This window comes from Lithobates pipiens, unplaced genomic scaffold, assembly GCF_037356315.1.
Source record: "Lithobates pipiens isolate NorthernLeopardFrog02 unplaced genomic scaffold, aLitPip1_a1.2 Scaffold_18, whole genome shotgun sequence".
Taxonomy (NCBI): Eukaryota; Metazoa; Chordata; class Amphibia; order Anura; family Ranidae; genus Lithobates; species Lithobates pipiens.
Genome location: NW_027507758.1, coordinates 535,393,338 through 535,407,954, shown reverse-complemented (window position 1 = coordinate 535,407,954; position 14,617 = coordinate 535,393,338).

Genomic DNA, 14,617 nt, shown 5'->3' with positions numbered 1-14,617 from the left:
TGTCCCCCTCTTCGGTTCTTCTGCCGGGCCACCGCGCCTTCTTATAGCTCTTTTACAGGCGGTGGCCCGGTCTTCTGTCGCCGCCGCCTTCCGTTCTTCTGCCGGGCCACCGCGCCTTCTTATAGCTCTTTTGCAGGCGGTGGCCCGGTCTTCTGTCGCCGCTGTCGCCGTCGCCGCCTTCCGTTCTTCTTCTTCTTCTTGTTCTTCTTCTTCTTCTCCAGGAGATGTTGACACGACGCTCTCTCCGGCCGGAATGCCAGAGCCGCCCTGCGCTGCCACTTATATAGTGCCAATGGGGCGGTGTCACATGGTATATGTCACATGGGTTGGTCACATGGGTTGATGTCACATGGGGACTATGACATCGTAAGGGGGCGGGGTCACTATGTGACATCAACCCATGTGACCAACCCATGTGACATATACCATGTGACACCGCCCCATTGGCACTATATAAGTGGCAGCGCAGGGCGGCTCTGGCATTCCGGCCGGAGAGAGCGTCGTGTCAACATCTCCTGGAGAAGAAGAAGAAGAACAAGAAGAAGAAGAAGAACGGAAGGCGGCGACGGCGACAGCGGCGACAGAAGACCGGGCCACCGCCTGCAAAAGAGCTACAAGAAGGCGCGGTGGCCCGGCAGAAGAACCGAAGAGGGGGACAAAACCCCTGAAGTCGGGAGAAGAGGCCGGCGGCGGGGAGGAAGAAAGCCGGACTCCTCCGCTAGTAAAAGAGCTACAAGAAGATAGCGGAGGAGTCCGGCGAGAAGACCCCCGAAGACGGAAGACCCCCGGAGCTGTGCAATAAAACATTTTTTCTCGTGTGTTGTGTTTTTTTTTGGGTACTTTTATTTTACAGGTGAATGGGTAGGGGTACATTGTACCCCATACTCATTCACATAGGGTGGGGGGCCGGTATCCGGGGGCCCCCTTCTTAAAGGGGGCTCCCGGATTCCGATAAGCCCCCCGCCCGCAGACCCCGACAACCAACGGCCAGGGTTGTCGGGAAGAGGCCCTTGTCCTCATCAACATGGGGACAAGGTGCTTTGGGGTGGGGGGGGCGCGCGGCCCCCCCTTCCCCAAGGCACCCCCCATGTTGAGGGCACGCGCCCTGGTATGGCTCAGGAGGGGGGGCGCGCTCGCTCGCCCCCCTTTCCTGGCCGGCCGGGTAGCGTGCTCGGACAAGGGTCTGTTGTGGACTTTGGGGGACCCCCACGCCGATTTTTTTCGGCGTTGGGGTTCCCCTTTAAGTTCATTCCAGGCGGCGGAGCCCCCGCCTACCTTCACACGCGCTCGAAATGAGCAGACTTTCCTCCGAGCGGGAACAGTTTGCTCATTTCGAAAGTAGCCTACACACGGGCGGACTGTTCGCTCAAACCAAGTTTCAGCGGACAGTTTTTCGGAATTTCCGAAAGACTTTGTCCATCAAACTGTCCGCTGAAACTGTCCGCTGAAAGCCCACACACGAGCGGACTGTCCGCTGAAACACTGTTCAGCGGACAAAGTTGGGCGAACAGTCCGCCCGTGTGTACGCGGCCTAATACAATTTTTCTCACACTGTGACAAGTGAATAAAACAAATGCACACACAGTTCACTAAACGTGAGCACAAATCATGCACATAAAGTTCATAAAGCAATAAAGGATCAGAAAAGTATGTCTAAGGCCGCGTACACATGGGCGGACTGTTCGCCCAACTTTGTCCGCTTTGAACAGTGTTTCAGCGGACAGTCCGCTCGTGTGTGGGCTTCAGCGGACAGTTTCAGCGGACAGTCTGACGAACAAAGTTTTTCGGAATTTCCCTAAGACAGTCCGCTGAAACTTGGTTTCAGCGGACAGTCCGCTCGTGTGTAGGCTTGTTCGACAAACTAAGTTTCGTGCATGCTCAGAAAGGATTTACACGGCGAAGGTTGCATTGCAGTGTATTGGACGTCGAATTTCTCGTCCCGTCGTACGTGCTGTACACGTCATCGCGCAAGCTTTCAGCGGACTGTTCGTTCATCGTGTGTGGTCAAGTCCGTTCATGCAAATTTTGAGCGGACTGTTTGTCGGATTGTTTGACGAACAAAGTTGGGCGAACAGTCCGCCCGTGTGTACGCGGCCTAAGATATTTTTCTCTGTGACGTGATGTAATTCCACAAAAGAGTCCTGTTGATATATGCTTACACCACACCTCTGTGTCAGTGACTCCACTCCCATTAAGAAACTCACTCACCAACTTTCGTGTTCAGCTCAAAACGCATTAACCCACACAAAAGGGATAAATATACAACTTCAAACTCCAACCATGTACATCCATGATCATCTAGCTTGTTATTCATTTTGACAGCATTACCTACATCAGTTTTTTGTTTCACTTGATATCAATTATCACCATATATATTTTTTCTATAGTTTAGCACCACTATTTATTTCACTGTTTTGGGTCTGTCGATTTAACAGAGAATGAAATATTGTCCATATAAGGGTGAGTATATGCCTCATTCCCTCTGCTCTGATGGTAATGATGCCTCACGACTGGCCCACTGTTGTTTCATAGGGGTGTGGAAATGCTGATAGTCGAAAACAATCTGATCGATTTCATTTTCTGGCAGATGCTGGAGAATGAAACCATCTGATAATTTCCTGATATCTGTTGAGTACAGCATTGGTAAAATATCGGTTGTTGAATTCCCGCTGGCATGCCCCCTGCACAGTTCTTCACTTGGAAGAATGGTGTGCTGCTGTTTTTTGCTTCCTGCTAATAGGCAAGAAACAGCAATACACTGATCTTCCGCCTTACGTTTCAGTTGTGGCTGGACTGCTCATAGAAACATTACTAGTAGAATATTGCTAACATCTCCTTCTAAAAATGCTAGTTGCTTGGATGTCATGCTAATCCATTAGAATCAATAATTTTTGGGTCACTGACCAAAAACAAGTACCGTATGCAGATCAGGAATTCTTGATCCATGTCAGTGACTCTGAAAGTGCTGCAGCCAGTACAGTCAGGCAACTAACATTTTCAGAAGGTTAAGAATGGCAACGTCCATAATTCTCTTAGTACTAGTTTACTTTGGTTGTTAAACAAGACACAAATCAAGATTAACCTGGGATTAAACTTTTATCTAGATTTTCTCATATTTAGTTTGTTTATAAATTTCCACCCCTTTCTCCTCGCCACTTACATCTGCGGTTGGATAGGAATGCCACTTCATTTTGTACTGTGAAACCCTTCTCTGTCTCTGAGATACAATAAACATTCCCAGGGGGACAAGAATGACAATACGTTGGATGCATTTTCACATGGGTGAGCAACTGTGGTTTCTGGAAAACAAATTGCAGAGAACAAGCAAATTTGAAAGACAATGTACAGTCTTAAAAAATATTTTTTTGGGAGATATGCAGGTAAAAGAGATCAATTTAATGTAAATCATTTTATCAAAGTATGTTTAAGTGGTTAAATCTAATTTTTGTGTATTGATTCTAATTATATATATAGGGCATATGTGGATGTACTATCCGCAAGGCAACCTAGACAGGAGCCTAGGATCACTTAAATATCAAGGGACAAGCTGCAACCTTCGTGCTCTTGCAGTAAACCAGGGGGAATTGGTTAAAACGGTGTACCTGCCTGTCACTTCATAAAGGTGAATGCAATTGTAGGCAGGTGGTGTCTGATGGGGAAAGCCTTGTCAATACAGAAATTGCAGAGGTGGCAGCTTCTCTGTGCCCACTGTAATCCTCATCAATGCCAATCAAATGGATGAAGGGAATAGTAAAGCTATTACCTTGCCTACAGCACTCATGTTTATTGACCAGAGCGCAGATCACACATAATAGTTGTACTTTACATAGTTAGTAAGGTTGAATAAAGAGACCAGTCCATTTAGTTCAACCTGAGTGAGTGTCTACAATTGTCCCTATCCCTCAAGGAGCCCACAATCCAAGCTCCACATTCATATACTAGGGCCAATTTTTTGGATAGAAGCCAATTAACCTACCTGCATGTCTTTGGAGTGTGGGAGGAAACTGGAGTACCTGGAGGAAACCAAGCAGGCACAGGGAGAACATGCAAACTCCAGGCAGGTAGTGTCGTGGTTGGGATTTCAACCAGAGACCCTTCTTACTGCTAGGTGAGAGTGCTAAGGAGAGTGCTAACCACTACACCACAGTGCTGCCCGCATGGCAATTCTTCTTCGGTCTGCAAGTCTATGGCCAATCCGATGACATTTAATTTAATACAAAATTACTGTAAGCTAAACATCCATTCTTAACACAAAATATGCACTTACTGAAAATACAAAATGCTTTCTCACTTAGCAGTGGGTGGACAAAAGCGCAAAAAGTGAAGAATTGTACTATGATTTTGTATTGGCGGTCAGTGGGGAAATGCCCTTTTACATTGGTAATCAGTAGGGATGAGCTTCGAGTTCGAGTCAAACTCATGTTCGACTCGAACATTGCCTGTTCGCCTGTTCACCGAACAGCGAACAATTTGGGGTGTTTGCAGCAAATTTGAAAAGCCACGGAACACCCTGTACAAGTCTATGGGAGAAATCTAAAGTGCTAATTTTAAAGGCTTATATGCAAGTTATTGTCATAAAAAGTGTTTGAGGACCTGGGTCCTGCCCCAGGGGACATGTATCAACGCAAAAAAAGTTTTCAAAACGGCCGTTTTTTCGGGAGCAGTGATCTTAATAATGCTTAAAGTGAAACAATAAAAGTGTAATATTCCTTAAAATTTTGTACCTGGGGGGTATGTATAGTATGCCTGTGAAGAAGTGCAAGAAGAAAAAAAATCATTTAACCACTTCGCGCCCAGGCCAATTCTGACATTTCTCTCCTACATGTAAAATTCCTAATTTTTTTTGCTAGAAAATTACATAGAACCCCCAAACAATATATATGTTTTTTTAGCAAAGACCCTAGAGAATGCAATGGCGCTCGTTGCAACTTTTTATCTCGCACGGTATCTGCGCAGCAATTTTTCGAACATGTTTTTTTCTGAAAAAAAAACTGTTTCCTGCTTAAAAAAAAAAACAGTAAAGTTACCCCATTTTTTTTACATAATGTGAAAGAGGAGGATATGCCAAGTAAATAGATACCCAACATGTCACGCTTCAAAATTGCACGTGCTCGTGGAATGGTGCCAAACTTTGGTATTTAAAAATCCCCATAGGCGACGCTTTACATTTTTTTACTGGTTACATGTTTTGGGTTACAGAGGAGGTCTGGAGCTAGAATTATTGCTCTCGCTCTAAAATTCGCGGTGATACCTCACATGTGTGGTTTGAACACCATTTTCATATGTGGGCGGGACTTACGTATGCGTTCGCTTCTGTGTACGAGCTCACGGGGATAGGGGCGCTTTAAAAAAAATTTTTATTGTTAATTTTATTTTTATTTTTTTAGTTTGACACTTAAAAAAAATAAAAATAAATTGATGACTTTTATTCCTATTACAAGGAATGTAAACATCCCTTCTAATAGGAATATGGCATGATCGGACATATTTACAGTGAGATATGGGGTCAATAAGACCCCATATCTCGCCTCTAGGCTGGGAAGAATAAAAAAAAAAAACGATCCTGGCTTCCTAGCCAGATCAGCGACGTCATAACACCGCGCCCAGCCTCCGAACGATCATAGAGACTCCGGTGACGGTCTGGTCCGCCGGAAATCTCTACGTTAACTTGCTGGGGCCAGCGGATCCTGTGACCAACTCACCGATGGAAGCGGTGAGTCGGTACAAGCACCGGAGGGCGGCGGGAGGGGGGGCGTCCCCTCCCGCCGCCCCTAAAGAACGATCAAGCAGCAGAACAGCTGCTATGATCATTCTTATGGTGCAGGGAATCGCCGGCTGAAAACGGCAATATCTGAATGATGTCTGTGGCCTCAGGCATCATTTAGATATAACCACTGAAAGCCCATGACGTCAATAGACGTAGTATGGGCACCAAGTGGTTAAAATCACTCACGGCTATAATGAATTGTCGGCCCGTAATACAGAGAACAGTCATTGAAAGTCATTGATAAAAAAAATGACGTGGGGTTACATCAGAGGGGGGCGGGGTCACCCGTACGTCACTGGGGAAGCCCGGCTTTCCCCTTGCATCAGAGGGGGGTGGGGTCAGGTGACAGATGGCCCTGTCCTCCTCAGATAAGAAGTGTCATCAGAGGGGGGCGGGGTCAACCGTACGTCGATAGCAAGAGTGGATTACCACTGCTGGAATTTTTTTTTATTTTTTTTTTTAAATAAAGGACTTTTGCAACAGTGTGTGTCTTTTTAAACAATTTTTTACACTTTCTTTGTGAAATGGTAGGGGTACTTTTGTACCCCCTTACCATTTCAAATGGGGGGGCAGGATCTGGGGATCCCCTTGTTAAGGAAGGCTTCCTGATTCTGATAATCCCCCCGCCCGCAGACCCCCACAACCACCGGCCAGGGTTGTGGGGATGAGGACCCCAAAGCATCCTCCCAATGTTGAGGGCATGTGGCCTGGTATGGTTCAGGAGGGGAGGGGGCGCTCTCTCGTCTCCCCTCTTTTCCTGCGGCCCGCCGTGCTTGGATAAAGGGTCTGGTATGGATTTTTAGGGGGAGCTCCATGCCATTTTTTTTTTATTTGGCATGGAGTTCCCCTTAAAATCCATGCCAGACCTGAAGAGTCTGGTATGGATATTTGGGGGGAACCCCATGTAATTTTTTAAAAATTTGATACGGGGTTCCCCTTAATATCCATACCAGACCTGAAGGGCCTGAATTGAATTTGGGGGAATCCCATGCTTTTTTTTTTTTTTATCAATGACTTTCAATGACTGTTCTCTGTATTACGTGGAACCGACAATTCACTATAGCCGCGAGTGATTTTAAATGACTTTTTTTCCTGCAGAAATGACACTTTGTGCAGGGACAGTTCTAAGCACGGGAAACATGCGCCCCTTAACAGGCATACTATAGATACCCCCAGGTATGAAATTTAAAGGAATATTACACTTTTATTGTTTCACTTTAAGCATTATTAAAATCACTGCTCCCGAAAAAACTGCCATTTTTAAAACGTTTTTTGCATTGATACATGTCCCCTGGGGCAGGACCCAGATCCCCAAACACTTTTTATGACAATGACTTGCATATAAGCCTTTAAAATGAGCACTTTTGATTTTGAACGTTCGAGTCCCATAGACTTTAATAGGGTTCTAAAGTTCACACAAAGTTTAGGTCTGTTCGCAGGTTCTGGTGCGAACCAAACCGAGGGGGGGGGGGGGGGGGGGTTGGATCTGCCTTAGTAATCAGTGTAATGACCTTATATTGATGGTCAGTTCCAACTATGTACAGTAGAAAAGTGAACCTTTAGATTGGTAGCCAGTGCAGAAGTGCCTTTTCACATGGATACTACTTACATTGGTGGTGATTGTAGAAGTGCCTAAACATGTGTAATTTGTTTTGTAATGAATCAAAATTCAGCCAAATTTTGCATTATCATTTTTTTCTTCAGACATTCGGATGCATCTGAATATCCAAGGAAAAGAAAAACAAATTTCAACTAATACGAAAGAAATTATAATGAAAATAACCAATGAATTCAGCATGATTCAGTAATTCGTTAAAGGTCTAATGAAACAAAAGGTCAACTCGGAGTAAATCTTACAGTCCAATAAGCTTATTCATTTTGTGCTGAAGGTTGGATTACTGGCAAAGTGCATTCCTGAGAATTGAGTGAGAAGGATGTTGTATTATATTTGAGAATAGGAGAAGAGATATTGCTATTGTGTGTGTTAATGGATTCAATAAACAAATGACCTTCTGAACTACGAATCGTTATCACGAATACAAATACATACATATAATGAATTTTCAAAAATTGAAAAAATGAAACAAGAAAACAAATTTATTTGTTATAACGAATATCTATACTCTACAGAAATAACAAATTATCCAAAAACGAATTAACGTAACATAACGAACATAACAGAACGAATTTATGTATTTTATCAATGAAAATTAAACGGAACCAAATTTTCCATTGTGCACACTAAGTCTAAAAGTGCCCCTTTACTGGCAAAGTGTCCCCTATATTGGGGGTCAGTGATGAAGACCAGTGGTTTCCAAATTGTGGCCCTTGCTTGCCTTCATCTGGCCCTTGAGGCATTATTCCTGCAAATGACACCAATAATGGGGCATCATTCCTGCCACCGATACCAACAATAGTTCACTGTTCCTTCCACTGACACCAAAGATGGGGCATAATTCCTTCCACTGACTACAAAAATGGGGCATTATTTCTCCCACTGACACCAACTATTTTTCACATGAATACCAAAAATCAGGCATTGTTTACTCCCACTGGGCACAGTCTGGCCCCCCTAAGGTCTGAAGGACAGTAAATTGGCCCTTATGTTAGAAAGTTTGGAGACTGTTGTCTTAGACTAAAGGTATATCTAGATCTCTCTGATGGTACATAAGTGCCCACTTATCTTGATGGTGGGTAAAAAAGTGACTTTCTGACATGGTTATTATTGATGTGCCCCTTACATTAGTGGTACTTACATTAGAGATGAGTGAAGAAGTGGCCCCTTATGTTGGCTGCCAAAGTAGAAGTGCTCCCTTACAGTGGATCTTGGTGAAACTGTTTCTTTGCATTTGTGCCCCTCTTACTTTAGTGATCAGTGTAGTGATTCTTTACATTGTTAGTCAATGTAGTATTCTTTTTCATTGTCGGTCAGTGAAGAAGTGCCCACTTATGTTGTATTCCAGTGAATAAATGTCCTCTTAACATTGGTAATACTTACATTGGTGGTCGGTGGAAATTGACCCCTTTACACTGGTGGTTAGTTTTTTTTTACATTTGTATGAATAAATCATAAATTGCTTTCCCTTGGTGGGACTCTTTAAAAGTCCCATGGGAACCTGCATTATACAAACAAATTTACTGTTCTTGGTGAGTAGAATTATAGGGGTCTAATAATGTTGATTTATATATATGTATGTTTATAGAGACTGTCGCTTTAAGAATTTGTATATATATACTTTCTTGCTTCTTCTTAGACAGAGTTTTCGGTCTATGATGACCTTCACTGCCAGATGAGAAGTAACAGTTTACTCCCTTTTTTGCTCCAAGAAATGGACAGTCTTATCTAGCTGGTCTGAACCAGTACCAAGATGGCGGAGCCCATGTTTTCTTTCACTTTCTATCAGTCAAATGATGTAACCACCCATTTAACTGTTCCCTTGCTACTAAGACAATATGCTTGTCTTGTGCTGTTGATGAGGTGGCGAGTTTAAGGTAAAATTAAGTGTAAATTAGAGTAATGTTGATGCTACACAGTTTGATCCAAATAACTCCTTTACTTTACCTATTGCAGAAATAATAGGGCCGGTAATAATGATCAATGTTGATTTTTTGTTTTTATGCTTGGAGTGTCAATAGATTTATGAGACTTGTGAGAAGGTCTGACCAGAGGACTGTAGTAGTGAGCCTGTATGGCGAGTAATGCCTATGTGGCAAGTGTACAGGCCTGTGTGGCTAAGTGTAATAAGTGCCATTTGTGTGTAGCACGGAGAAATATATATATACATTTTTGGGTGAGGACCCACAAATTGTTAGAGACTCAAGAGTGAGGACTCTAGATTGAGAGCATAGCACTCTCATGGGATCTTTCAAGCCCGGAAAGGTAGATGTGGCAAAGGTAAGTCCTATGACTGACATGACAGACAGAAATATATGGACAGTGATTAAGAAATTACACCAAGACTAAAACAGAGCTGATCTAATACCAGAAGGAGTTATGATCAATTTGGGTTTCTGTGTATGTTAAATGCTATGGCAGATTGACAGAGTTGAACGGGATGATTAAATGTGTACAATATTGGATTTTTGAAAGTATTAAATGTGATGAAACTTTAACTAGTTATGAGCCTGTCAAAGTTTTTATAATGCAATATTTAAAAAATGTTTGAGAAGCAGAAAGGAAGCCACGCATCGCTGAGTTGGAAAAATAAACGTGAGAAATCATTTTGGTGATGAGAGAATCTTGCTTACAGATTCCTCACCCTCCCTTTGTGTTTCAGTGTAAGGAGCGAAGTTTAAAAATTGTATATTTGTAGAAAAGAGAAACAGGTGGTTTGCAGATAAGTACAGTAGAAAATAGTAAATGAGAAAATTGAACAATACAGTAGAGAGAAATCAGAAAGTTATTGATGGTTTAAAGAAGTAGATAGGAAACATAAAAGTGAATTGCACTCTAAGAAAGTGGACAGAATGTTGTAGAATTATTAATGAGGACTGCTGGATGTGAAATAAGAAAAGGCTGAGTAGGAGTGGATCTATCTGACCGCACTAATGTCACTGCCATAGGTTGTAAGAATACTGTTGTGATAAGAAAACGGTTGATGGCAGCAAAACCAGGCTGGGAACAAGGATTTGAATGGGCTTTGCTAAGAGAAGTGTGCAGTAGCATTGAAGCCCAGAGAGAGGAGAGAAAAGAGAATACAACAGACTTGATGTTTTTATAGCCCAAAATGTTGATAAATATGTTAGTAAAGCAGCATGAATTTTTTGAGCACACAGAAATTAATTTGTGCATCTCTGAGACGGATGGTAAAGATGCTTTTGTAACATTAGGCTTTCCACCACTAAAAGATCAGGAAATGCTTAGTTGATTCTGGCTCTGCCAGGACTATAATTCAAAAGTCTGTCTACCAAAAGCTATCCCCCTCTCAAGAAAATGCCCCCCATACAAATTGGAATTGGAAGCCACAATATGTTCCATAAGCTGCTTGTCTCTGACACTGTACCATGCAACTTATTGGGAAGAAACCTACTAAGTTACTTACAAGCCTGTGTACAGTATACACCTAACAGAGTAGAAGTACATGTTGGAGAAATAGATGAAGAAATTATATGTGAATTGACAGCAATTGAATTAGAGCAAAAGATTGAAGGTAATATTCCACATTAAATTGTTGCTCAACTACCTGATATTCTCTGGGCCAAGGGAAAATATGATGTATGTATCTACAAGTCCCTCCGGTTAAAGTCAAAATTAAAGTAGGAGCTCAAATACCAAGCATACCACAATATTCACTGTCACCAGATCAACTCGCTGGTGTACAAGTACAAATTTACTTAAAGCAGGTGCCAGAAAGAAAACGGAAAGTAGAGCACAGACGCCATTGTTTCCTGTAAGGAAAAAAGGTCAAAAAGGGAGAAAAGCCAGTATATTGAATGGTACATGATTTAAGGGCCATCAATCAAATCAAGAAGGAAGGCACTCATGCTGCCCAAATCCCAGTACTTTACTCAATGACATACCTACAGGAACTTCCATAAGGAAGAACAGAACATCCACAACTGCTGCAGGAGAACCAATTCAAAACTGGAAATATGTTCAAGAACTTTTTGAAGCAGTCACCCTCCCAAAGGAAGTAGTCATTCTGAAGGTCAAGGCATATACTGCCAGGAAGACTGCTGAAACACCAATGGAAGCAATCATGAACCTAATCACTGATTTAGCAAAGAAATAAGAAGCCCAACAGATTGAAGAAAAAGAAGAGAACAGATACTCAAATAAAAGAACTGATTAGGAAATTGCAAGAATCTGCACCGGATGATTGGAATTAAATCATGGAAACTGACAGAGAAAAGAAGAACCAAGAAGGACATTTGTGCAAGGAAAATGGAATATGTGTCCCACCTCAAACAGAGAAGATGAACATGAAACTACTAGCCCGTGGCCTGAGTCATGTAGGCCTTAAGGCACTGGAGAGAAACATAAGTAAGGCTGGATGGTTTGTTCGATACTCCAGAAATGCATGTCAAGACTTTTTGAGGGATGCATAATCTGAGCTAAAAACAACCCAGGAAAACTGACCAGAGTAACACAAAGACATTTGGCCAGGCCACTTTTCCTTTTCCAAAGACTTCAGATTGATTACATATAATTGCCCATATCAGGCCAATATCAATATGATTTGGTGTGTGTAGACATGTTTTCAAGCTGAACAGAAGCCTAACTGGTTGGCTAAAGCAAATGCCAAGACAACAGCAAAGAAGCTCCTTTCCAAAGTAATATGCTGCTTTGGAGTCCCTGAAAACATAGGGAGTGACAGAGGAACACATTTCACTGGACAGATCCTGAAAATTATATGCAAGGACTTTGCAATTGAACAGGCATTCCATGCCCCTATCATTCTCAGAGTTCAGGGAAGGTAGAAAAATATAGTGGAATCATTAAAGGAAGGCTAGCTAAATGAATGCAGGAACGGGAGAAAGGGTCATTAAAGAACAAGTGGTCAGGACTGTTGCCTCTGGTTCTTTACAACATCAGGATTACCCCTAATTATATCTCAGAGAACTCGAGCCCTTGTGAGATTTTGTTTGGGGGCCCACCTAAGACAGGGTTATATTTTCCACATCAGACTGCTGTAATATATAATGATTTTGTTTTGTTATGTGATTGTCTAATCGTCTCACTTCCTGCACTGCATCCACACTGCGCATGTGCGTGATATGTCACCGTCAGGAGACACTTCGTGCCTGCGCGGTTGGGCCACTCCACCCTTAGCGCTGCAGTCGCACTGCGTGGGTGCGACAGTGTTCATCCTTGATGTCACGCCGTTTGCAACGGCGGCTTCGGGGGTTTCTGGGACACATCAGTGTGTCTTCCAGAACGCAGAGGTGATCATGGTGGGGTCGCTGCTTCAGCGACCATCAGTTCCTACGGGGTGGTTATTCAAGGGGGCAGGATTTTGTCTACACCAGGTACTAATTATACTAATTATAAGTAATATATATATATATATGGCCTGTTCCTTGCCTGGATCTTTCAGTTGATCCTGGCTTAAACTGCATAAACATCTCTAAAAGGATTAGGTAAGGAGGCTTAGGGGTGTCCTGTAGGTCTATGTGGGTTTTTCTTTTGAATAATTACCAAATCTTGATGGATTTCTTTAATTGATTTTTACTATTCAGATGTAAGGCATTATGTGCCATAAAAGCTACTCTAAATAATGGCTTACCTGGAGGTATTTATAAACAGCTTAATCCCATTTGACATAACTGATTTCATATAATGAATCCTAGGTGTTACCGCCCTATTCTCTCCACCTGAGGGAGCTGCCTTGCACCGTGACCACTTGTAGGCCCTCTAGGGGTTCCTTTTGCACATTCCTCCCCCTGGGGGGGGGGGGGGTATTCATGGGCACGGTTGACAGTGCAGCGGATTCTGGGATCACCTTTGAGTGAGATGGATGGTTTTAAAGAAAGTCTCTTAAAGCAGCTTTTTAATGGAAAGGGTAAATATTGTTGTTCCTTGGTAGATATTTATATCAATTGAATTTTAAATGTTGTTTAATATAAAAAATTATCCATTTGCTGTATTAACAGAAATATGAGAACCCCCTGAAGAAGACCACTATGGTTCTTCAAGTTATAAATATGGGAACTTACTGTCAAAATATTTGATCTAAGTAGAGATGTATTATGTGAAAGATTTTTTCAATATTTGTATTTTTGCTGCGAATACCAGAGCACATGCTTTAATTATTTCTAGTTCTTTATGATGTACAATCATTCCATCACTCTTTGTTAATAAAACTCATATATTTTATGAAATTTTGTGTGTCTCAAATTGCTGCTAAAAAACCCCACAGAGAATTGTTCCTAATTTTTCTTCAAAATGTAATTGTCTAATACAAGCAACTAACTGTTATGCATAAGTTTGTTTTTGATTCAATTCCAGATCCAGATCATGTAACTGGAACACATGATTTACAGCCAGGTGATTGGATCCTAATAAAAGAACATGTGAAAGTGTCTTTGGGACCAAAGTTTGAAGGACCCTACCAAGTGTTCCTGACAACTGCTACAGCTGTAAAGTGATGTGGATACATGCCATTGCAAGAAAGTACAGCTAATTTCAAAAGAGGAGTAAACTGCTTTCATGCCATTGTTTGATCTTAGCAGTCAAGGTTATAGAGGAAAATCACCAGTACAAATCACACATGTTAACAGGCATAAGGAGTAGTTTGAATAATTGCTAGATATGTTCGCATAGGCCAGACATTTAAAAAAAAGCACACACCTGGTACCCATTTACTTCCATTTTGAGTTTAAGCCATACAAAGCTGCCAAAAATACCAGTATGTCTAGAAATACCACAAATGTTCTATTATTGTGAAAACACATTTTATGCTAAATATAACTTAAAGCGGGGTTCCACCCTAAAGTGGAACTTCCGCTGATCGGAACCCTCCCCCCCTCCAGTGTCACAATTGCCACCTTACAGGGGGGAGGGGGGTGGAGATACCTGTCAAAGACAGGTATTTACACCCACTTCTGGGCATAGACTCCCGTGGGAGTCTATGTCATTTCCTGTCCTGCTGCGCTGTCTGCTGGGACACACACGGGTCCCAGAGACAGCGCGGACAATTCCTATTGTGCTGCGCGACTCGCGCATGCGCAGTAGGGAACCGGGAAGTGAAGCCGATTCGCTTCACTTCCTGATTCCCTCACCTAGAATGGTGACGGCAGCAGCCGAGAGCCGAGCGATCGATCAGCCTCGGCTGCCGGCATCGCTGGAACCCGGGACAGGTGAGTGTCCATTTATTAAAAGTCAGCAGCTGTAGTATTTATAGCTGCTGG